Source organism: Microcebus murinus, chromosome 3 (genome assembly GCF_040939455.1).
Source record: "Microcebus murinus isolate Inina chromosome 3, M.murinus_Inina_mat1.0, whole genome shotgun sequence".
NCBI lineage: Eukaryota > Metazoa > Chordata > Mammalia > Primates > Cheirogaleidae > Microcebus > Microcebus murinus.
Window position 1 is genome coordinate 72,795,001 of NC_134106.1, and position 24,432 is coordinate 72,819,432.

The 24,432-nt window shown below is 43.5% G+C and overlaps 1 pseudogene; it reads right to left on the minus strand.

Annotated features, from left to right (window-relative positions):
* Positions 1 to 16,974: 16,974 nt before the first annotated feature.
* On the minus strand, positions 16,975 to 17,707 carry LOC105876653 (small ribosomal subunit protein uS3 pseudogene; annotated as a pseudogene).
* Positions 17,708 to 24,432: the final 6,725 nt, after the last annotated feature.

Sequence of the window (24,432 nt, forward strand, 5' to 3'; positions counted from 1 at the left end):
CCACTGTTTCCTTTCTTAAATTTTTTTTTTTATTATTGTTTCCTCTTCAGAGATGTCCATGCTAAAACTCCTTTGGAAGCCAGGCCCCTGTCACTAAATAGTGCCTGGTGACCAGTCACCCCAGCTGATTTTGATACTAATTATTCATTTTGCAGAAGAAACTAGCTGAGGCATCTTTGTCCATTGTGAAATGTTAACTTATCTAATTCTGTCTGTTAACACTGTAGATAGAGGGAATTGGAGGGATGGGCTACTCAAAGCTTGCATCATCTGATCAAAAATACCATCATTTTAAACTGTAGAAGGCCATGGTGATACAGGTACCAGAGAAGTGGAGGGGACACGTATGTACATTTTGGGAAATGGACAACACTTGCGCCTATGTGGCTGCACCTTTCCATCTCTGTGGATGAGATCTGACTGGCTTTGAATGAAAAATAAGTTGTACACAAATATTTCTGAGCATCTACCCTAGAAAAGACACCATATGAATGAATATACCTTATAACACTACCACCATATATTATTCAATGAACATTTCTTGGATGCCATTATGTTTTAAAAATTTATTGTCATATGGGTCTGTCTTGGAGCTAAACCAAAGGTTTATCTGCTTTAGAATGAAAATCATCATGCCTTCACTGGACCCCTCACATGGAGTCCAAAAGCATCATCATAATGAAAATTTGTTCTAATCCAAGTTGTAATTGATTGTACGGTACATATTCTTATGAATAAGACCAGTCTGGAAGCATTTGTACCAATTAAGAAACATAATACATTGTTAATATCCAAATTCACTTCTGTGGCATTTTTATGGACCTGTGTAACGTGCTTGGTATTGTGTTAAAGATAACATCTAAGCAGGAGACTTTAAGAAAAGGGCAGAGGTCAGTTTGCAACTCCCTTGTCTTAGAATTTCCCATGGTAATTTGGAAATTTTAATTTGCAGCACCTTTCTGATTGTCTGATTGTCTCTTAAACTAAATAGCAAATCCCAGGAATAGTAACATAACTGTGTGATTGTTTGAGACCCTTAATAGGCCGAGAGAGGGTACTGGTATCCGATCTCCATGAGTCGGTGAAGTGGGACCTCTGTGAACACTCAGCACTGAGGCAGGTGTACAAAGCTCAAACATGTTTTCTTAGGTCAGTAGTCCTCTAACTTTGCAGTGTATTAGAAAACTGGTGCTCGGACTGTACCCCAGACCAATCAAATCATACTCCCTGGAGGTGAGAAGCAGGCGTTGGTAGTTTTAAAAGTTCCCCCAGCGATTCCAGGGTGAAACCAAGCTTGAGAGTCTGTTGTTTCTCAAGCTTTAACATTCATTCAAATCACCTGAAGATCTTGTTAAACTGCAGTTTCTAATTAAGTAGGGGAGGGACCTAAAAGTCGCCAGGTGGTGCCCATGCTGTTGGGCCACAGATCACAATGGATCAGCGGGTTCCAGGAAAAACTGGGTCAGATTCCAAGATCTCCAACCGGGTAAACGGAAGATGAAGTATGTGATCAGGTGCAGCAGATGCTGTGGATTGTCTACCTCCGCCTCTGTTCCAGCCTCTGCTAGTCTTCTCTCCTGCATTATAGAGGCAAGAAAGCTAAGAAAGACATTTCCCCTTGCATCTAGGGCTCTGAATCTGACTCCTGTTCCACCAAACCTAAGCACTCATTTGAATTTTGACATTTGAGTTCACAATTTAGTTGAGTGGGGAAGGTGGCAGGATAAGGGGTATCATCTTGTGCTGTGGATTGTAGCAAAAGTACTAGCCCTGGGGGCTGTGCGGCAGCCTCCCAGTATAGCAGAGCCCCTGGCCGCCCATTTCTGTAGTGAGGATTTGGGAGTTGTTTCTGAACTCTCAATCTAGACTCTATGTCTTTAAGCCTTCCAACAATACTGTAAGCTTTAAAATACGCTGAATTAAATACTTTCTGCATAAGCTAGTTAGGGTGGGTTGTGTTTTCTGAAACTAAACCTTGACCAATACACCAGATGTCATAAAAAGAGATAGCAAACCAGTAGCATTGAATGGGCCAAAGGTAACATCTGAAATACAGGCAAAGCTGAGGTTAAAATAGAAGGAGCTTATCAGGAGACAAGTAGCAGAGGCAGAGAATTCTCCTGGAAATGCATGATGGCATCTAGGATGCGGTCTTTTAAGAGTGTGGAACTCTCCTTTATGTGAAAGTCCTCACCTTTTGTTTTGCTTAGTTTTATTTCTGGGTAGACAAAGTCAAAGACCTTTGGGCTGGCATCTAACCCCTGAGAACTAATGGAGTTATTAAACTTTTTGGGGGGAATCCTAAAGGAACACCTTTCTGGAAGGGTGGGGAGACCCAGGGCTTATCCTGCAGAAGGAGGAGTTGAGAAATGAAGAAGGTAGCTCCCTAGGGAATATTATTTTCCTAGGATCCTATATATTAATAAATGGGGGTCTCCTAAGTTTGGAGCCAAGACTTTTCTTGTAGCCAAGCTTTTTCTTAGCATGTTACATCCCGACCTGAGGAACTGCAGAGTTGTTGCAGGGCTTCTGGAAACCCACAGGATCGCCAAGCTTTTGGCTATAAGCTGAACAAACAATATAGCACACACATACATGTGACAACCTGGCACATAGAAATGGCATAGAAATGAACATAGAAATGGCATGATTCATAAGATGCAAATATATTTTAAATCTTTGGAGAATTTATAGATTTCTCATTGTGCGTTCTGTTAGTCAACCAATACTAGAAAAACAACTACTAACAAGTAGAGATCAGCAAGATTTTCTTTTTTTCATAAGTTAAAAAAGAGTCCTTATACACAAAGTATCAGGTATCATTGATGAGTCCTTCTTGAAGTCAGGGTTTGCATGTTCTGCCCTTGTTTCAGCTGTGATACACGTTGTCCAACAATGCCTTGTGATTAGCCCAGACCGGACTGAGGTTCCACCGAGCGTGGCTGAGTGGCAGTTCACCTTCCTCGCCCACCTGCTGCCCTTCTCAGGCGCCCCATTCTCAGGTGCTGTCCGTAGCTGAGCTATGAGTCATCATCACGGGATGCCGGTGTCTGTTCTGTTCCCACCCTGGTCCCCGCCAGATCAAACACACTGGCCACAGAGGCAGTTAGCCGTGGAGCCCTGAGCCTTGTTTACCTTGGAAACTTGGCACAGTCGCTGCAGCACATCCACTGTTGACTTACAGGCTGTGTGTGGGCACAACACGGGGCTCCAAGCTGAGGCCCCGCGTCCTGCTCTGCCTCACCCCCCCCCACCGTGTTCCCATGTTCCTAGCATTGCAGGGAGGAATCATCCAGGGGACAGCCTTCTAGACACAGGGCATGCACTTTGGCTCAATCACCCTGGCTTATTTCAAGCATTTATTCGGTGGTGGCTCTTAACCATGCTTCCTTAATCCAGTGCTCTTCATAGCAGAAACCAGAGCGAACTCCTTGGCCTTGGAGAGGTGGAGTGTTGAAGGTGGACAGTGTGTAGAGTTGATGTTTTTATTAGCACCCCTGATCGATTCATCTTCTCTTTCCCACCCCCAAGTTTCCTTATGGAATCAACGCCTATGCCCAGTCCAAAGGTGAAATGGGGTGCCCAGAAGAGCAAGTGGCATGACCATTTGGGGAGCCTGCTGAAGGTCTCTCTCTCTCTCCCTCAGAGCTCTTGCCTTTGGCACGAGAATTCCAGCCAATGACCTGCACCTGGGGCTGCCGGCACCACAGTCTCCACTCCTCTCTAGAGCCTGACCACCCCCGGGGCCTGGCTCATCAGGATGTGCCCGGCTGCTGCGGGGGAGGCGGCCAGCGCTGTGTTCACACTGCTCAGCTTGTTAAGAACTACATAGTTGATCATCAGGTTACTGTCCAAAATGAAACATGAAAAATAAAATAAAGAATTAAGAATTAAATAAATTAAAAAAAAAAAAACTACGTAGTTGCATTCTGAAATTCTGCAAGGAACTTCCAACCGTTTCTGATGTTCCAGCATCAGACTGGACGGAAGGGGAAAAGCCGGTGGGATGGCACAGTGAGTGTGCATTCCAGGGTAAAGAGCATGGAAAAGTGAGCATGGTTTTCCCGTTTCTCTCATTTTTTGACCACATCTCCTCGGTCTCTCAGCTGTCCCTATTCTGCACGCTTTCAGGACAAAGTCGTGTGCATGGTAGCATCCAAAGGGCTTAGTGTCTGTGTCTGGGGGCGTCACCACTGGCTCTTGGTGAGGTTTTGGTCTGAGTGACTCAGCTGCTCCTTAGCTATAAAGTGGGGTGAGGAAAACTGGAGTGAGATTATGTTTGGGAAGCTGTTCTAGGTGGAAGCCCTCTTTCCTTGTATGCACTAATGGGGTTCAGGACATGCTGCCCCCAAATATGGCAACTTGGGATATCAGAAAGCAGCAGAAGCAGGAAGGCCACTCTCACTTCGCTAGGCTCCTTCTCTCCTGATGCAGACCATGGACCAAGCTGACCTGAATCAGGTCATAGGGCCCTCTCATGTGAAAGGTGCCCACCCTACACCCAAAGGAAAGGAACGTCACACAGGAACTCCGAGAAGAATCTGAACAAACAGGTCTTGCTAAGTTCCCCCCAGTTTGTTACCATTGGATCATACCCTTTTTTCCTCCATTCACTTTCCTCTGCATGACTGTCTGCAAAAATACACAGGTTTCCCCATTTCTTTGGTCTTCATCTCTGAGGGCCCTCGTGTCATGTAAAGCTTATATTAAATAAATGTGCATGCTTTTCTCTTGTCAATCTGCCTTTTCTTATAGGGGCATCCACCATGAACCTTGCAACGGGTGAGGAAAAGCCATGACTTTCTCCCTGCACCACCCCGGACCCTCAGATGATGGCATGGGGATTCTTGCCAGTCTGACACTGCAAGTCAGATTCCATCTGTGGGAGCCTCCTGAGTGCTTTCTCTGCCCCCACCCCGGCCCCCCACAGTCCATTCTGCCCACAGCAGCCAGGGTGATTTTTTTTTTCTGAAACAAACTGCGTCATGTCCTTTCTTCTCTTAAGATTGCCAATGGCTTCTCTTTACTAAGAAAAAATCCAAACTCCTTACTGAGGCTCACAAGACCTTATGTGGACTGGCTACGACCTACCCCAACAAACTCACCTCCTATCCTTCTCCTTCTCACCCTGTTCTAGCCGTGCTGAGCATTTTTTGGTTCCACCAACACCGTACATTTCTTCCTATCTCAAGACCTTGGCCCTTGCTATTTCTTCTCTCTGCTATGCCTTCCCCCAGAGCTTTGGATACCTGTCTCCTCTTCATTCAGGGCCCAGGTCAAATACTGGTTCCTCAAATAGCACTCCCCTCCCCCTAGTTATTCTACATCCCATTACTGGGGTTTTCCAGGCTTTGCCAACCCAGATTTGTTTATGGATAGATACTGCCCCAGGATTCAAAAGGCAGCTTTAGGTCCACCTGACAGCTACAGTGCCCTGGTTGGCAGGTCACATGGCAAGACAGGCTTGTGACAAGAGTAGGAGAGCACTCTGAAATCCACTCCCATTTCTTGTTCTGATATCCCTTCAGACTGGGAGGAAGGGAGAGGACATCTCTAGGTAGGTAACTAATTCAAAGATATGGGTTTTTCAGAGTTAAAACTGGGAAAACTGGGACACATTGGTCACCCTATCACCTGAGATCTCTTGAGGAAGTTCAATAGCTGATTTGAAATCCAACCAAATCAACTTTGTCTTATTATTTTTAGCTTTGCTTCGGTCATAGAAGTTGGAAACTGAAGAACAAATGCTTTTTGCAATACCTTGTATGACTTTACATAGGAGGATTTTATAGGAAAATACCTTGCAATGGAAACACACACACACACACACACACACACACATCCTACCAGCAAATGTGCTACACAGACTGAACATTTTATATTTTCTTTTTTCTTTTTTTTAAAATATTTTTATAAGTTTTTAAATTACTTTTTAAACTTTTTTTTTCTTTTCTCCCAAACTCGAGTCTAACAGACTGAACATTTTAATATGGCTTTGGCCCCAAGTCCTTTGTACAGTACCTGTCATACGAGCTTGATAAATATTTGATAAACTGTTGAACTGAGTTTAACCAAATATATTATTGGATCACTTTCAAAACCTCATGGCCAGAAAAATCTAAAGAAACTGGGCTGTTGCAGAAGTTCTTCACAGCAGGCAACACAGAAAGACTTCATAATCTAAATATAGCTGGTTACCTATGTCTCTGTGACCAAATTGTTGTCAACAGCGAGGATGGTCTGCCACCTGGTGGTAACTCTTAGTATTGCTCCCTGGTAAACCACAATTCCTGTATTGGGTAAGTTTACTGGGCGTGGAATCCTAGAAGGTAAGGCTGGCAGACGCCTTACGCTATGACTGTGTTTCTAACTACGAAAATAGAGAAACCTTACGTGAAATGTAAGGGAGATATAAAAAAAGAGATAAATCTAACAAAGAATATTTTAAAATTATTTTTGAATTCTTGTATATGAGAAATCTCAGAATGGGGTAAAGGGAGCTAAAATCTCTTGTAATACCATGTGAATTAGATGTTCTACATAGATAACTTCTCTTCAGAACAACTTTGTGATATGGGTAATATTATATACATTTTACAGATAGTAAAATTAATACTCAGAGAAGCATTTCTCTGAGATTAAGCAAGAAAATAAAGGGCACAACAGATTCAAACTCAGTTTTCTCTGGCTCCAAAGTGTGATTTCAGGCTGTTACACTGCATTTTGTCATACATTTAACAGATAATCTTTGGAAAATGATTGCAATGTAGTCTATGTGAAATGTAATTGCATGTTTTTAACTTTTTATGTTGAAATAATTATATAGTCACAGGAAGTTGCAAAAGTGGTTACACCTTATGTAACTATAGTATTATATCAAAACCAGGAAATTGATATTCACACAATGTATGCGTATAGTTCTTTTTTTTATTATTTAACTACATCCACGGAATAAAAGGCAAGCGTATCCATCTAGCTCTATGCTATTTTATCACCTATGTAGATTCACATAGCCACTACTGCAATCAAGACACGGAACTGTGCCATCACCACAAAGATCTCCTTTGTGCCACCTGTTTATAGTGACACCACTGCTCTCCCCTCCATCGTCCCTAAACCCTGTCAACCATTAATCTGGTCTCCATTTCTATCTGGGAGGCCAAGGGGGAAGGATCGCTTGAGGTCAGGAGTTCTAGACCAGTCTGAGCAAGAGTGAGATCCTGTCTTTACTAAAATGCCTTGTTAAGAAGCTTGCCTTTGTGTGTGTGTGTGTGTGTGTGTGTGTGTGTGTGTGTGTGTGTGTGTGTGTGTGTGACAAAGTCTCACTCTGTTGCCCAGGGTAGAATGCAGTGGCATTAGCCTAGCTCACAGCAACCTCAAACTCCTGGGCTCAAGAGATCCTTCTGCCTCAGCTTCCCAAGTAGCTGGGACTACAGGCATGCACCATCATGCCCAGCTAATTTTTTCTATTTTTAGTAGAGACAGGATCTCACTCTTGCTCAGACTGGTCTAGAACTCCTGACCTCAAGCGATCCTTCTGCCTTGGCCTCCCAGAATGCTAAGGTTACAGTTGTGAGCCACTACGCCCAAGCAAGAAGTTTGGACTTGTGAGGTGCATCATATGATTTAAACAAGGATAACATGATCAGATTTTTAAAAATTGCTTTGATGGTTGTAGAAGAATGTTGAAATTGGAGAAAGAGAAGTCCTGAAGCTGTTACAATAATCTAGAATTGATAAATGTCTGTACTGAGGAGCTGGTGTTAGACATAAAGAAAAGAGGCTGGGTCTGAGCATTATGAAGGAGGTAGATCTTGCATGTAGAATGTGATTAATCAGATACAGTGAAAGTGGGCTTGGCATTTGTATTTTTTATTTTTTTTATTTTTTATTTTATTTTATTTTTTTTTAAATTTAGGCATTCCCAAACATTCTGTAGGCTTGGCATTTGTATATTCATTTACTGCAAATGGTTCTTGCTTGTTGGTTGCTTCACTCTCTCATCTTCAGCGAAGTACAGATATTTCCAAGAAACTGGTGTTGGTTATGATAGTATTTAACTAGAATAGCATTGTAAATCAGCTTTTGCTTATTTCTCGTAAAATATCCAGAATGACAAATGCCTATAAAAACATTTTAATTCCAGCTATTTTTCCCCTTTGCCACCTTGCTCACACATGGATTGTGTCCCTGACACTAGCAGATGGTGCATACGTACATGAGAGATGCCAGCCCATTTTAGCATTTTATTGATTGTTTAATGTATTAATAACTCCACCTGTTTCCAAAAAGAATTCGGAGTAGCCTGCCATGAAAATACAGATGCAATAAGGCTAAACACAATGGATACAAAGCAAAAGATTGTCTTAGTACTGCCATGCACAGGAGACCATATGCTATTTTCAACCTCTCAGAATCTGTTTATTTCTTCCTTCCAGTATTCTAATTTTTATTCCACTCCTTCTCTCCATGGTCCATGGGGTTCCAAGGAAGATAACTCTAGTTCCTAAAGAACTTGAGGCTGGCGGTTGAGCACAGTGGCTCAAGCCCGTAATCCCAGCACTTTGGCAGGCTGAGGTAAAAGGATTGCTTGAAGCTAGGAATTCAAGACAAGCCCGGGCTACATAGTGATACCCTGTCTATACAAAATTTAGCTGGACATAGTGGTGTATAATCTCAGCCTCTTGGGAGGCTGAGGCAGGAGAATCACTGGAGCCCAGGAGTTCAAGGTTGCAGTGAGCTATGATCGGGCTGCTGTACTCCAGCCAAAAAAAAAAAAGACATAAACTTTCTCCCCAGACTCTTCCCCCATAAATACAACCCAGGCCCAGCAACAAATCTTGGAGAGATGCTGTGGGTTAGGAAACTACTGGAGAGTCTCTTAAAGGAGACATAATTTCTTCCAACCGAAGCCTGCAGGGCTTTTCTTCCTCCTGCCTCCACTCTCTACTATTTGGTATACAATGAGCTTCACTAAATAAATCCTTCCTTCAGGGATCTCTGCCATTCTCAGATCCTACATTATAGCGGTCCTAAAGTTGTGTATTTCAAACTACTGGTCTCCATCCATTAGGGGTTGTGAAACCAATTTAGCATCTTAGTCTGTTTTGTGCTCATATAACAAGACAGCACAGACTGGCTAATTTATAATAAACAAAGATTTATTTTCTCACAGTTTCGGTGGCTGAGGAGTCCCAGATCAAAGGGCCAGCATCTGTCAGAGAGGCTTCTTGCGTCATCATCCCAAGGCAGAGAGTGGAAGGGCAAGAGAGAGGGCTGAACTTGGCCTTTTATACCGGTATTAATCCCACCCATGAGGGTGGAGCTCTAGTGGTCTAATTACCTCTTAAGGGTCCCACTTCTTAATACTATTAGGATGGCAATTAAATTTCAACATGAGGCCGGGCGCGGTGGCTCACGCCTGTAATCCTAGCTCTCTGGGAGGCCGAGGCGGGCGGATTGCTCGAGGTCAGGAGTTCGAAACCAGCCTGAGCAAGAGCGAGACCCCGTCTCTACTATAAATAGAAAGAAATTAATTGGACAACTAATATATACAAAAAATTAGCCGGGCATGGTGGCGCATGCCTGTAGTCCCAGCTACTCGGGAGGCTGAGGCAGGAGGATCGCTTGAGCCCAGGAGTTTGAGGTTGCTGTGAGCTAGGCTGACGCCACGGCACTCACTCTAGCCTGGGCAACAAAGCGAGACTCTGTCTCAAAAAAAAAAAAAAAAAAAAAAAAATTTCAACATGACTTTTGGAGGAGACAAACATTCAGACCATAGCAGTAGATCTCAATCAACATTTGGGGTGGGGGTGGAGGTGGGGGGGAGAATAGAAAATATTAGTACAGGCCAGTGCGGTGGCTAACTCCTGTAATCCTAGCACTCTGGGAAGCCAAGGCAGGAGGATACCTTGAGGCCAGGAATTCGAGACCAGCCTGAGCAAGAGCAAGATCCCAGTCTCTGCTAAAAACAGAAAAAATTAGCTGGGCTGTCATGGTGGTGAGTGCCTATAGTCCCAGCTACGAGGCTGAGGCACGAGGATTGCTTGAACCCAGGAGTTTGAGGTCGCAGTGAGCTATGATGATGGTGTTAGGTTGGGACAAGGAAGAAGGGGAACAGCTGCTCTGTCTAGGGGTTTCTACTGAGAAATAGATGATGTTAGGAGATGCTTTGTCTATGAGGAGGAACAAATTGAGCAGAAGGAAGGCTTCCAAGAAAGAATAGATGATGTGTCAAGGGGTCCTCAAGGACTGATCAGATATTTGGTCTATAATAGGGGGTCTCCAAAGACTAACCAACCAGACAGAGAAAGAAAGGCCACAAAATGGAGTTATGATCACAAAGGGTCTTTGAAATATCCCTACAAGTAAGGCAACAATATCCTTAAGTGACCTACCCTCATTAGCACAGTAAAAATCACACCCAGCAGCACCATGACAGTTTACAAATAGCATGGCAACCACTGGAAATTGCCTTACAAGGTTCGAAATGGGGGAGATTCCCTGTTCCAGGAATTCTCCACCTTTTTTCCAAGAAAAACCATGACTATTCCATCCCGTACTTAACATAAAATTAGGAAATCAGCATAAAAGGGAAAATCTGGTTAAACTCAGGGTCTCCTCCACTCACGGGGGTTGATTCATTCCTTCTCTGGAATGAACTATGCTTTAATAAACTCTAGCACTTTGTCTGCTTGCACCTGCTCGGTCTGCTCATTTGCTCCATTCACTTGGTACCAGTAACCATTCTTTGGTAGTGGGAACCAAGAATCAGGGAACATGGGGACCTGACATCTGGTCCCCCCACCTGACAATGCCACTCTAGCCAGGGCGACAGACTGACTAGAGTGTGGGAGACTCTGTCTCTGAAAAAAGAAAGAAAGAAAGAAAGAAAGAAAGAAAGAAAGAGAGAGAGAGAGAGAGAGAGAGAGAGAGAGGGAGGGAGGGAGGGAGGGAGGGAGGGAGGGAGGAAGGAAGGAAGGGAGGGAGGAAGGGAAAAGAAAAGAAAATATCAGTACCATTATATGTAATAAGAGTAAGTGCTGTTTTTGTAAATTTTTTAGAGCTGCTATGTATTAGTATTATAGAACATGGTCCTTGCTGTGAGGTCTGGGTGAAATTGCATTTGTTGGGCTGAGATTCTTTCCAGAGGACTTGGAGTGGGAGATAAAGATGAGACAGAGGGAGAAAGAAGGGATGAGGGAAGAGAAAGGAATTGAAAAACAAATGTGAGCTACTAATTACAGCTGTTTTTGTGGGCGGGGGAGAGGGTTAGTGTGTGGCTACTCCAGTGGTCATAAGATTCCGGAGATAAATGTTGGGTACTTGAACCCTGCTGTCACTAGAGAAATGTGGCTGTGTAGGGCAATTGGTGCTCAATGAGAAGTTTCTGCAGGAAAAAGAGAACAGAACATATTTTTTTCTAGAATTACTTATGTTTTTAAAAGTTTGTGAGGTCAGGGGTTGGTGGTGTGGGATTCACGTGGACCTGTACTGGTAGCTCAGCCAGTAGTTTTCAAGCAGGAATGATTTTGCCCTCCAGGGGACATTTGGCAATGTCTGGAGACATTTTTGGTCATCACAACTCTGGGACATGGGAGTGCTACTACTGGCATCTAGTGGGTGAAGGCCAGGGACGCTGCAATCGCCTGCAATAAAGAATCTCTGGCTCTAAATGTCCATGAGGCTGAGTTTGCAAAATCCTGTGCTAGTTGCTTCCAGGTTGAGAGAAACAGGGTGCATGGGAGCCTTGAAGTTGGCATGGCAGGGAAAATGTTGTGCTTCGGTGGAAAACTCTGCATTATCCAGGGACAGGGCACCCCACCAGCCTACCTGATTCTATGAAAGCTATTTTTCAGTTTTGTAAATTATAGATAAACAACAGCAATACAAACTGATTTTTATCTGTAGACATTCAAAAATCTGCTCTGCATAACAGAAGTTCAGTTGAATTTCTTGTCCCATTGTGAAGCAAGCTTGTTTTTGCCTCTTCCACTGGCAACATTCCTTTACTGCATATAATTTGCAATTTTTTAAAAACTTCTTCTTTAAACTGATTGTAACACCTCACCAGTTTCCTCATTAATGACTTAAATTAGATATTAACATGTGTTCATTTATCTTTATGAGAGTCACATTTTACCCGTTTTAAAAAAATTCTCTTTTAGTTGGGTACAATAGCACATTCCTGTAGTTCTAGCTACTCAGCAGGCTGAGGCAGGAGGATCACAGGAACCCAGGTGTTCGAGGTTACAGTGAGCTATGATTGTGCCAGTGCATTCCAGCCTGGGTGACAGAGTGAGACCTTGTCTCTTAAAAAAGAAAATTCTCTTTTAACAGCATCATCCATCTCTGAGGTGCTAAGGAAACAGAATAATTTTCATTGGAAGATGCCCTGGCTGTGGCAACTGAGGCACTAGACTCTATGTGAGCTTCAAAACAGCCCACATTTGTCTGTGTGGCCCACAGCTGTATCCCTGGTAGCCACGGCAGCACCCAGCATGGAGTGAATGCTCCACAAATGTTTGTTAAATGAAAAGACGAGGCGACCGAATGAGAAAACCTTCTACTTAGGCTAAGTAGGTTGAGAAGAAAAGGAGAGTGAGAAGACATCTGTTCTCTATGGGAACAAGGAAGGGGAGATTTCAATAAGGAGAGGGAGCAATTGATTTAATAATGGGAAGAAACTTGTGTTAAATTTTGTAGGATGCCAGCTTACTTAGGGACTTACCTGGTAGCTATATTGTTTGTTATCTGGAGCATATTGTGTGAGTCAGCTTAGGCAGTTGAACATATTTGAAAGAACAGTTGATGACTTCTCTCCTTAGTGGATAGTATAGCTTTGAGATAAGTTTATCTATTTCAATGACTTCTAGAATAAAAATTAAAGGTATTCATAACTTATGTAAGGTGTGGAACTGCCTAGATTTTTGGTCCCAGGTGGATATATAAGGAGACAACACAAGGTAACCTCAGACATATTGGAGTAATAACAGGACATGTACAAAAAGTAGGAATAACTTATTTAAGAAATTCACCAGCTTTACTCCATCCCTGAAAAGTGGAAGCTTGGTGCTTCCCAAAAGCCTGAGCATGGCTGTTGTTTAATAGCAGAAGGTACACCTGTTAACCAGGAGGAGTGAATAGAGCTTTCTTGGACCCTGAGATATGAGGGAATTTGTTACAGAGGCCCTTGTTTAAAGGCATTGAATAAAATAACGAAAGGAGCTGTAGGGTTTGTTTGTTTGTTTGTTTGTTTGTTTGTTTGTTTGTTTTAATGCAGAGGCATTCTCAGTATATATTTTCCTTTTTCTCATTTTCCTCATCAGCCTTCTTTTGAGGAATCTGTAGCAGTCCGAATGACCTAAGGGATGTTGTGATAATAAACCACCCCCAAAATCCCAGAGGTTCAAACAACACGGGTTTATTGCTTATTTATGCTACACATAGGCAGGCAGGGACTATGCTTGTGACAGTCACTCGGGAACCCAGGCTAACAGAGTAGCCCCTGCCTGGGACATTGCTGGTCACTGCGCCAAAGGGAAAATGTGCCCCAGAGGGTCTCACCCCAACAAGAAAATGTACCAATGAGAAGGTGACACATTCTCGTGACTCACTGGCTAGATCTAGTCACACAGCCACATGGAGTCAAGAGGGAAGGAAGAGCAATCCCACTATGTGCCTGGAAGGAGGGAAAATGTGAGGTGTTTGGTGAACAGCACTGATGAGTCCCACAGCCTCTGAGCTCCAGTCTAAACAGAGGGGCTGACACGTGTATAAGGGAACGCAGAGGCTGTGAATGATTTGTCCATTTGGTCTCCCTGTTTCTGTAGTCATTAGCCTTCCCGTTTTCCTCTTCTATCCATTCCTCCTGGCTGTGTTTTCTGCATGTAGCACTCTGAGCTTGCAGCTGTGACCTTAAATAGCCCTGTCCTGCAGACCCAGTCCCTGGCTCTTGGTGGAGGGAGGTAGGCTGTCTCTGAATCAACTTCGTTTATATATTAGGAAGATAAGTTTGCTGGAAAAAAAAAGTCACAATACTTGTCCTTAAAAATCTAATATAAATGATTTATGTCATTTTGGGTCAATCACTTAACTCCTGTGATCCTATTTTCTCATCTGTAAAATAAGGAGACTGTGCTAAATCAGTGATTTTCAACATAAGTACACAATAGAATCATCTGGGTATCTTTTCAAAAACACCAAAGCCAGAATGTTATCCCAGATGAATCCTATTAGTATTTCTTGTAGTAGAACCTTGGCATGATGTTTTAGAAATCTCCTAGTGCAGCCAGGATTGAAAACCACTGGACTAGATCATCTCGAAGCTCCTGAGATTTTTCTAAGTTATCCTCCACTCCTCTACTTGAGAGTTGACTGTGTTTGAAACATTCTGAATAATGAATATTAAATCAGTACATGCAATATACACATAGGACTTGAAGAAAAGCTATCTTTTGCATACTGAAAGTTATGTTTTCAGTGATGGGGAAGAGGGAGTAGAGAAACCGTCATCTCTACTTTTTAGGTTTTCCTCTGAGTCAAGAAGTGAGACCTCCTAATTTCTAAGTTCATTATTATCAAAAAACAGTTGCAGACTGCGGGGAATTTTTTTTTTTTAAGTCAATCTTTAGGAATTAAACTGCTCCTAAGCCAGTGTTAATGAATTGTCATAGCCTTATCCACAACCTGCATGGGGGACTTGTGGCAGATTCCAGATTTCCAAGATATTTTAACAATGTCTCTTTTCCCACATGCCCTTCTTAAAATGTCACACTTGCCTCAATGAATGGTGGGGTCTCTGTCATCTTCCCTTGAACTGGGATGGACTCTTGTGACTGTTTTCACCAATAAAGTGCAATGGCAGTGATGCTATGTGACCTTTATGCCTGGATCATAAAAATGTCATGAACTTCCACCTTGCTCCCCTGGCACACTTGCTTTGTGAGCTCAGCTACCACCATGCTTTGAGGAAGCCCAAGCAACCACATAAAGAGGCCACATGTAGAGGTTCTAGCCGCAGATCAGCAGCAAGTGCCAGACATGTGAGTAAAGGAAACTTGAGATGATAACAGCCGTCAGCCATGTCATCAGTTCTTCTCAGCTGAGGCCAAAAATGTTGCAGGAACAAATGGGGAAAGCTTCTCCTACACCCTCTTAAGGTTCCCTGAAAATGAACTTATAATAGACAGATTAATAGGAGTAAAAGGCATACAAATTTATTAACATGAACAAGGGGAAATCACAGGAGAGTGATTATCCAATAACCCAGTGAGGTCCAGATGCTTATATACCTCTCTTCATAGAGAAGGGGGGAATGGGAGAATATAGGTAATTTTGAGGGGTAGTAAATGATCTTTAGGAGAAGTGAATAGACTGGGCATGCAGAAATTAGCTTGTAGAATTTGAAACTTGAATGAGTCCCAGAGACAGTATCTGGTAACAAAGTGCATCCAGGTACGGTTACAGTCTTCAGTCTTTTTTCCCATGAGAGATAATAAGATTTCAGGAAGGGGATGGAAGTCAATTGTGTTCTCTTTGGCAGTCCAGTCTTAAGGCAGAGAAGGAAATTTCAGAGGAAAACTCCACCTTGCACTGACTGGTAGAGGTGGGGCAATAGGAGAAGTCAGAGAGTCCTTGACTCAGAGGCAGCCTCCAAGGCTTTCCTGTTTTAGTTGGAAAAGCTCAGCATGACAGAGCACCATACTTTGGGGGTATCATGTTCTGAGCCACAACAACATGCTGGGGCAAAGATAAGCCAAACTCACTTTGGCTTTTCAAATTCCTGATCCACAGACTCCATGAGCAACACAAAATGATTGCTGTTTCCTGAAACTAAGTCCGAGGTGGTGTGCCATACTAAGAAATACATATATTTGATCTCTGCCCCATGTTTCCTGGCACACAGCTCCTAAGATCCCTGGAATGGCAAGAGTGATAAGTGTCTTTTTGCATGCTATGAGATGGCTAGTAACTGAGGGCTCCTGGACAGTCTCAGGATGGGGGCTGGGTATCAGGAGAATCAATCATGTGATTAGAGAGTTGGAACTTTTAGCCCCACCCCCTGGCCTCCAGGGAGAAGAGAGGGGCTGAAGGTTGAGTTAATGACTAATGGCCAATGATGTAATCAATCATGCCTATGCAATGAAGCCTCCATGTAAACCCAAAAGAACTGGGTTCAGAGAGCTTCCGGGTTGGTGAACACATCCACATGCTGGAAGGGTCATGTACCCCAAATCCCCAGGAACAGAAGCTTCTAAGCTTGGGACCCTTCCAGACCTTGCCCTATGCATCTCTTCTTCGGTCTGTTCATTTGTAACCTTTAAATTATCCGTCATGATAAATCAGCAATAGCAAATTGACTTTTCCTTTTGTGTGTGCTGCTCTAGCAAGCTATCATACCTGAGGAGAGGGTTGTAGGAACTTCCCATTTGTAGCTAAGTCAGACAGAAGTTGTGGGTAATCTGGGAACTTCTAATCTGTGATTGGCATCTGAAGTGGGGTACAGTCTTGTGGGAATGAACCCCTAACCGGTGGGGTCTGCACTAACTCTTTGGTTAGTGTCAGAATTGAATTTAATTGTAGGATCACTAGTGAGTGTCTGCAGAGAACTGGAGAATTGCTTGGTGTGGGAAAAACTCCCACATATTTGGTGTAAGAAGTGAGGTGTTCTGGAAATATTGAGTGTTGCAAGTGAAAGCATAAAACAGTTGGTTTTTCTTTTACAATTGGTATGGAGTGTCAACCTAAATAACAAACAGAGAGAGGCTCTCTAAAAGAAAATGATTATCTATTTGGGAATGGGCATTGCAATGTGAATACACACGCCAGACTAAACTATGTGCATATTTAGGGAAATAAAGGAAGACACGGGTTTTTTTGTTTTGCTTTGTTTTGCATCTTTGTACAATACTTTATTAAAGGTCTTTACAGAGGAATATCCAGACTCCACATACAGTTGCCAAGGAATCCCTGTTACGCTGTGGGGACTGGCTGGGGCGTTGCAGGCAGCTCTGGCTTCCCAGCCTTCTGTTTCGAGATGGGGGTGGTAGGCAGTGTCTCATCTTTGGGTTCCACGATGCTTATGTGGTCAGGCAAAAGTTTCTTTGGGCCAATCTTACCAGTAGGGTCCTAGGGTAGCATGATCTTCACCCTGATGCCCCCGCACAGCCAGTCTGAGCAGCACATGGCGTACGGCAGTGTCAACATAGTAGTTAACAGTGTCCCCACTGTGAATCATCAGGCCATCCACAAACTTCATGGACTTAGCCCTCTGTCCTCAGAGTTTCCCAGACACCAGGACCTCACAGCCCTTGGTTCCACTCTCCATGATGAGCTGCAGCACACCATAGCAGGCTCTCCGCACAGCAAACCCTCCAGGGAGTTTGTGACACAGAGATTCTGCCTGGGCAAAGGCACACAGACTTCTTGTGGCCACCTTTTCAGCATAAAGCTCTACATTGCCCTCTGGGAAGCCAAATCTCTTCTGAACTACTGAGGTCGATTCCTGAAAGCGCTAGCCCTTCTCACCAAGAACATTCTCTGTTCTTGTGGCTAAGATAATGATTTCTGTCCTGGTTGGTGTAGCTTGGACCTCAGCTCCAGAGTAGTCATCTTCAGCCAGTTTCTGAGTAAGAAACTCATTCAGTACAGCTCTGAAGGTGCCATCAGCAACAAACTTCCTCTTCTTGGAGATCTGCACCGCCATCTTGCTGCCGCACTGCTGGAAAGAAAGGAAGACAGGGGTTTTTAAAGGGAAAATGAGGAGAATTATATAATTGTTTTGAGATAATTATCCTTGGCTACAAGGATCAATACCAAGCAGTGGTGGTGGAGGCAGCTAAGAGGCCCAGCTGGTGGTGGATTAAAAAACCAAAAGGATCAATATCAAGAGTAATACCAGTCTGAGGTTGGAAAGGCAGTTGCTGGGCAGATATCCCCAAAGAAGTATTTTTTTGAGTAAGGTTGCTGTGGACTTTGTGCAAGGTTGTAGTTTTTGCAGATATTTTGTGATAGTTCTTATCAGGCATTTGTGCTTGAGAACCCTGTTTTCATGACCTTCCCCAGCTCCGTTTGTCAGGGTTTTTAACATATGTGACTCCATTTTGATTCTGACAAGTTTCACAGTGGCAAAAAGAAGTGGAACAGAACTGGTGTTGAAGATGGCAGCAGGAGCCATGAAGGACACATAGTAGAGCTGCACTTTAACCAGGACTTAGGTTCTAATTTCAGTGTAGATAATGAAATTTAACTATCAGAAAAGTTAGTATTGAAAATTCCTCAGAGGCCAGGCACCATGGCCCACACCTGCAATCCTATCACTTCAGGAGGCCAAGGCAGGAGAATCGTTTGAGGCAGGAGAATCACTTAAAGCCAGAAGTTTGAGACTAGCCTGGGCAACACAGTGAGACCCCATCTTTAAAAAATTTGTTTTTCAAAAGTTAATCAGGCAAGGTGGCATATGCCTGTAGTCCCAGCTATTCAGGAGGCTGAGGCAGGAGGATTGCTTGAGCCCAGGAGTTTGAGGTTGCTGTGAGCTAGGCTGACGCCATGGCACTCTAGCCCAGGCAACAGAGCAAGACCCTGTCTCAAAAAATAAAAAAAGAAAGAAAGAGGAAAAGGAAAGCAAAGGAAAGGAAATTCCTCAGAAAGGAGCATGCTGCTCAGCCCTGTTGAGTCTCTCATTAGGTCCCAGGCAGCTAGTTTTTCTTCTGGGTACTGGCACACTGTCAGCACTAGGTGGCGCTGTTGGCTTATGTCATAGGGATCAGGTTGCACTCTAGAGTCACCTTTAGGGCCACAAGATGCTTGTACGGTGAATCCTATGGGAACTGAAACTGGCTGAGGGCATTGAGGGGAACAATGGTGGGATCTTCTATGCTATTAATTAATTTCTTTCTTGCTGTGAATACTATTGTTTCACTTGTAAAAGTCTTTTAAGGTTTTAAAAGTCCATTCTATGCATTTTTATCCCTGGTTAATATGTAGCAGAATGACCTGTGGGGATCCCATTCTGGGGTCCTGTAGAATTGTGTCACATGGAAAGAGTCAGTGATTAATTCTTCTTCTTCTTTTTTGTTTTTTTTGAGACAGAGTCTCGCTTTGGTGCCCAGGCTAGAATGAATGCCATGGCGTCAGCCTAGCTCACAGCAACCTCAAACTCCTGGGCTCAAGCAATCCTGCTGCCTCAGCCTCCCAAGTAGCTGGGACTACAGGCATGCACCACCATGCCTGGCTGATTTTTTCTATATATATTAGTTGGCCAATTAATTTCTTTCTATTTAGAGTAGAGACGGGGTCTCGCTCTTGCTCAGGCTGGTTTCGAATTCCTGACCTCAAGCAATCCACCCGCCTCGGCCTCCCAGAGTGCTAGGATTACAGGCGTGAGCCACCATGCCCGGCCTGATGAATTCTTCTGATCTGGGAAAAGTGGGATCTTGTATAGCTCAGAGGCAGATTTGGGGTCCACTCTGCTTCACATCTTGTCCTACACTTTATTTACCCTCTATAGATACGGGTTGAATGGAATGATCTATCGGAAACAGTTGTGTAAAATGTTAATGTTGGAAGAAATCCTAGAGATAATGTATTTCAACCATCATTTCCCCTATCTTCCCTCTTGCCCCCACTATCCTTCTACTCTGTTTCTCTGAATTCAACTCTCATTTAATAGGAGGAGGGTGAGGTCCAGAGAGATGATGGCCTTTATCTAAGATCACAAAGCCAGTCAGTAGCTGTGCTGTAAATACAACCACCTGGGTCCTCATTCCCTTATCCCTCATCCCTTTTACCACCCAAGCCATCCTGAAGTACCTCCAACATGTTCTGTGTTCTTTCTTACAAAAAAATATTATAATTATAAGTTGAGATGGTTAACACAAAGTTCCTCAACCACTGTTTTCTTTTTCCTTCCTGGTCTTTTCTGATAGTTAAAAATAGACTCTTGTGAGGGTGAGACAAAAGCATTGACAAAGACTCTATCCTTTGACCAAAACTTTAGGAAGGCTCTTGAGTCCTTTCTGACAAGGCTTGAGCTTGGGCCTTTTTCTCTGTCTTTGTAGAATCCAATTTGAGGCCGGGAGTGATGGCTCACACCTGTAATCCTAGCACTCTGGGAGAGTGAGGTGGGAGGATCACATGAGGTCAGGAGTTCAAAACCAGCCTGAGCAAGAATGAGACCCCTTCTCTATTGAAAATAGAAAAAATTAGCCAGCTACTAGAGAGGCTGAGGCAGGAGGATCATTTGAGCCCAGGAGTTTGAGGTTGCTGTGAGCTAGGCTGATGCCACTGCACTCTAGCCAGGGCAAGAGAGTGAGACTCTGTCTCTGTCTCAAAATAAATAAATAAATAAAAATCCAATTTGAGCAAGAAACCTTCTAAGTCAATTTAGCAAAAACCCCCACCCTTGGTATCTGAGCACCCTTGATAGCTTATCACCTTAAACTGTCTTCAGCAATAATCCTATCAAGTCAATTTAGCCATAAACCCTTATCCTTTTTTGGAGACAGATTTTCCCTCTGTTGCCCTGGGTAGAGTGCAGTGGTGTCATAGCTCTCTGCAGCCTCAAACTCCTGGGCTCAAGTGATCCTACTGTCTCAGCCTCCTGAGTAGCTGGAACTATAGGCACACACCATGCCTGGCTACTTTTTCCATTTTTAGTAGAGACGGGTGGGGGTGGGGGTGTCTCCAGCCTCGGCCTCCCAGAGTGCTAGAATTACGGGCATTAGCCTGGCCAACAATTTTTCCTTTAAGAACATTAAACACTTAGATTTATCTCTAACAGGTCCTTGGTCATAAAAATCCCATAAAGTGGTAGCGGGAGGTTGATATCAAAATTGAAGTCTTAGAGAGCCTGGACTTTCTAAACAACTTAGGAAAAACATCCTGAAGTTAGAAATGTCTTGCTTTTATTCTCCCTGCAATAATAAAGACAATGTTCATTTCTTAAATCTTCCTTTCCCATCAATAGTACTTTATATCAGTCCATATATAAATGGTGGTCAAGACTTTCCCTGCTTTTTTAATGGAGAGAATAGTAGTTGGCCTCAGGTCTGCTCCTCTCCAGCTTGATCTCACCCTTATATGATGTTGCCCTGGGCACAGCATCCTCTACCAGAAGCCCCTCTCCTAGAAGCTCCAGCTGGGCCTGATGTTGTGGAGAAAACAGGTGCTGTAAAAGACATCAGGAACACTGTACAGCATCCAATAGAGTCTACGGTGTGTTCCACACATACAAACCATTCCAGAAACACAGGAGAAACATTTAGGATAGAGTTATCTTGGTCCAATTTTTTAAAATCACAGTTTCTTTCTAAAATTATCAAACGCTTAAACTGCTTGTGAACTAATAAAAGAGGGAAGTTATTCAATTTCCTGACTGCAGTGGAGGGGACATGAACTTGGAGAGCCAGAGGATGAGGAGAAGGAGGAGCCCAGAGCTGGTGCTCCATGTGCATTCATTCTGCACCTCCTGGGACCCAGCAGTGAATAGGAAAGACAACTTTTCTGCTTGTATTTTAGAAGGGGGAGTACAGACTATAAACAAAGAAAAAGATTATGTAAGGTTGACCTAAAGGAGGAAGCTGAGGCACAGAATATAATTGTAAAGAAGTTCCTTGAGCCAAGATGAGGACAGCTTCCAGGAAGACTCAAACCCAAGTAACTTTGGATATGAGCTCCATTTGGCCTTTGTTACAAGCAGGTTTTTAAAGGCAAATAGGGAGGACAAAGAGTGGGTCAATACAGAGTTGTCTGTCAGGAATTAAAATTGGTTTACAGAAATAGCATTGATTAGTGACTGGCCATACATTATTCTTTGTATCACAAATTCCAGGACTATGAAGATAATGGAGGGTCACACTGTGAAACTACAGATTAGAAAAGAAAGAACAAAATGCCTTTAAACAATTGCCCCTGGGCAGGGGGTGGGAGCATGACTGAAATATCATACTCATATCTCTCTGGATTTGATGAATTTTACATTTCTCAAACTGCTCTGAGCTATTTTTCTTTCTCAGTGACAAGATGATGACAGAGCATAGTAGGATGATCTGATGGGAGTGAGGGGTAGATTTGGGGGCTGAGGATTGGGGCAGTGGTACTTTTTTAATAAATAAGGGAAGACCTCTGGGGCTAAGGCCTGAATGAGGAGAGGAAGCCAGCCTTATGAAGATTGTAGGGGTGAAGAGATAACTTCTCCTACATCTTCTGAAGGTTCATTGAAAATCAACTGACAAGAGGCATATTAATAAGAGAAAGGGCATATAAACTTATTTGATTATAGTTTCACATCACACAGGTACCTTCAGAATGGAGACCTAAGGACACAGGGAAAAATATCCATTTTTATGCTTAAGTTCAACAGGTTATAGACAGCCATGTAGAAATATAACTGGATAAAAAAGAGTATGATCTGATGCTAATAGACTGAGTGGGGAAACCCAGCAAGGCCTGACTGTTCAGATTGTTCTTGGCCTTTCTGCAGTATTCTTTGCTTCTGGGTATGGGGCAGGACCTCTATGGAATGACCTACGATCAGACAAAGTAGGTCAGATAATTTCTTCATGGCCAGTTTCTATATGGAAAGTTTGGGGGAAGTCAGAGTTATATTTTTAGGTTTTATGGTTGCAGAGTAACAAGTAACAGAGTGGAGTCTTGAAGAATATCTGAGAGTTAGAAGGGTACAGGGTGTGCACAGACATGAAGAGCCAGGGTGGAGGGACTGAAATTCTATATGGCTGAAAATGGACTGTGTGATTGAAGTATGACATCAACTTGTTATTCAGTAATACTTTAGATATTTGTTGAGGACCATCTACATGTCCAGAACTGTTGAACTATTTCAGGAAAGGATTCTGTAGGAAATAAAGTCCCTCTTCACAGAAACATTATTATTTTTTTATTATTTTGTAGAGACTGTGTTTCACTATGTTGTCCAGGCTGGGTTAAACTCCTGGCCTCAAGCATTCCTTCTGCCTCAGCCTCCCCAAGTGCTAGGATTACAGGCATGAGCCACCTCATCTGGCTGAAATATTTTCTACAGAGGATACATGATAAAACAAGTACAAAACTAAGGAAACAAATAAATGAACAAGGAAGGTTCTGTGATGGAAATTAACCACAGGTAAAGTAATAGAGGAGGGGTGAGTGGAAAACCCAGTTTAGACAGGGTTGTTAAGAAGACTTCTCTGAGAGATGGTATTTCAGCTGAGTCCAAAGGATAAAATGGAGCTGGGAGGGAGAGCATTTAAGGTAGGTTTCAAAGACTCTCTGGCTGGAGGGTTAGAGATCAATTAATACTTGTTCCATGAACCTTTTAGTAGAGTGCTGAGGAGCACTGAACAAGTGAAAGCCTGTCCCCAAGGAGATACAGAAAAGATGACAAATTTGCCTAGGGTGTCCTTCCACTTTGCAGACCAACAGTAGTGGGAGTACAGACATTTTTGTCTTGCATCTTAGCCAGAACCTTGTGGTAATTTCTGAATTTGGCCTAAAACTAAGGATTTAAATTCACCTAAAACAACTTTTCTCCCTACAAACCAAAGTGGAGATCCAGAAGCTCACAGCCTCAGGCCACACAGCAAAGAAAATCTAGGTAATGAAGGGTGGTAACAGTGGCCCATACTGGGGCCTTGCACACAAAAGAGGGAAAAGGCCTGGAGTGAGTTGGCAGACGAGTTCATAAGAAGATATATAAGGGATTCCATAACATGTGCAAGAAACGCAAAGCCCATGTGTTTTTATAGACTTCCAAGTAGTCGATAAGGCTGGGGTCAAATTCCTTGGCCCTTACTATTCTCAAAAGCAAGAAACCTTAAAGGTAGACAAGAAAAGAGTAATCTGTTAAGTTCGGTGAAAGTCCTTGTTAGTCACCAAGGACTGCAGGATCTCGGTAGGGCACAGTCGTATGTACAGAACCAGCTCGATACGGACGAAGCACGTCATTTAACACCAGCAGGGGCAGAATGTCTAAGGAAGGGGGTTCTCCATTTGTAGTCTTGGGGGGAGTCTAGGGATGGACTTTAGGGACGCCGGTGTCGCAGGTGCGTTTCCCGGGTGAGTAGTCACCACCAGAAGAGCCATGACATTTACAGAAGAGTCACTGTCCTGGGGGCTCGTCCACGGCCACGTTCTTAATGCTGAGAAAACAACAGGTTCAGGTCTAACACCTCTTTCTTGGATGCGTGGGAGGGCAGGAAAATCCCTGGGACTGACCTACTTAACGGTAGTGTAAGCACACCTGTCTTGGCTAGACAGTAGCCACACAAGTCTTCCCGTGGCTACTCGTACTTTACAGAGCGACGCGCACCCGGGCGCGGAGCATTGTGGGGCTGGTAGTCCAGGCTGGGGCGCGGCTACGGGCCGGGGAGCCATAGAACTACATTTCCCAGAAAGGCCCGCGCAGCAGCGGGCGCCGGCCGTGTGCGTGCGCGA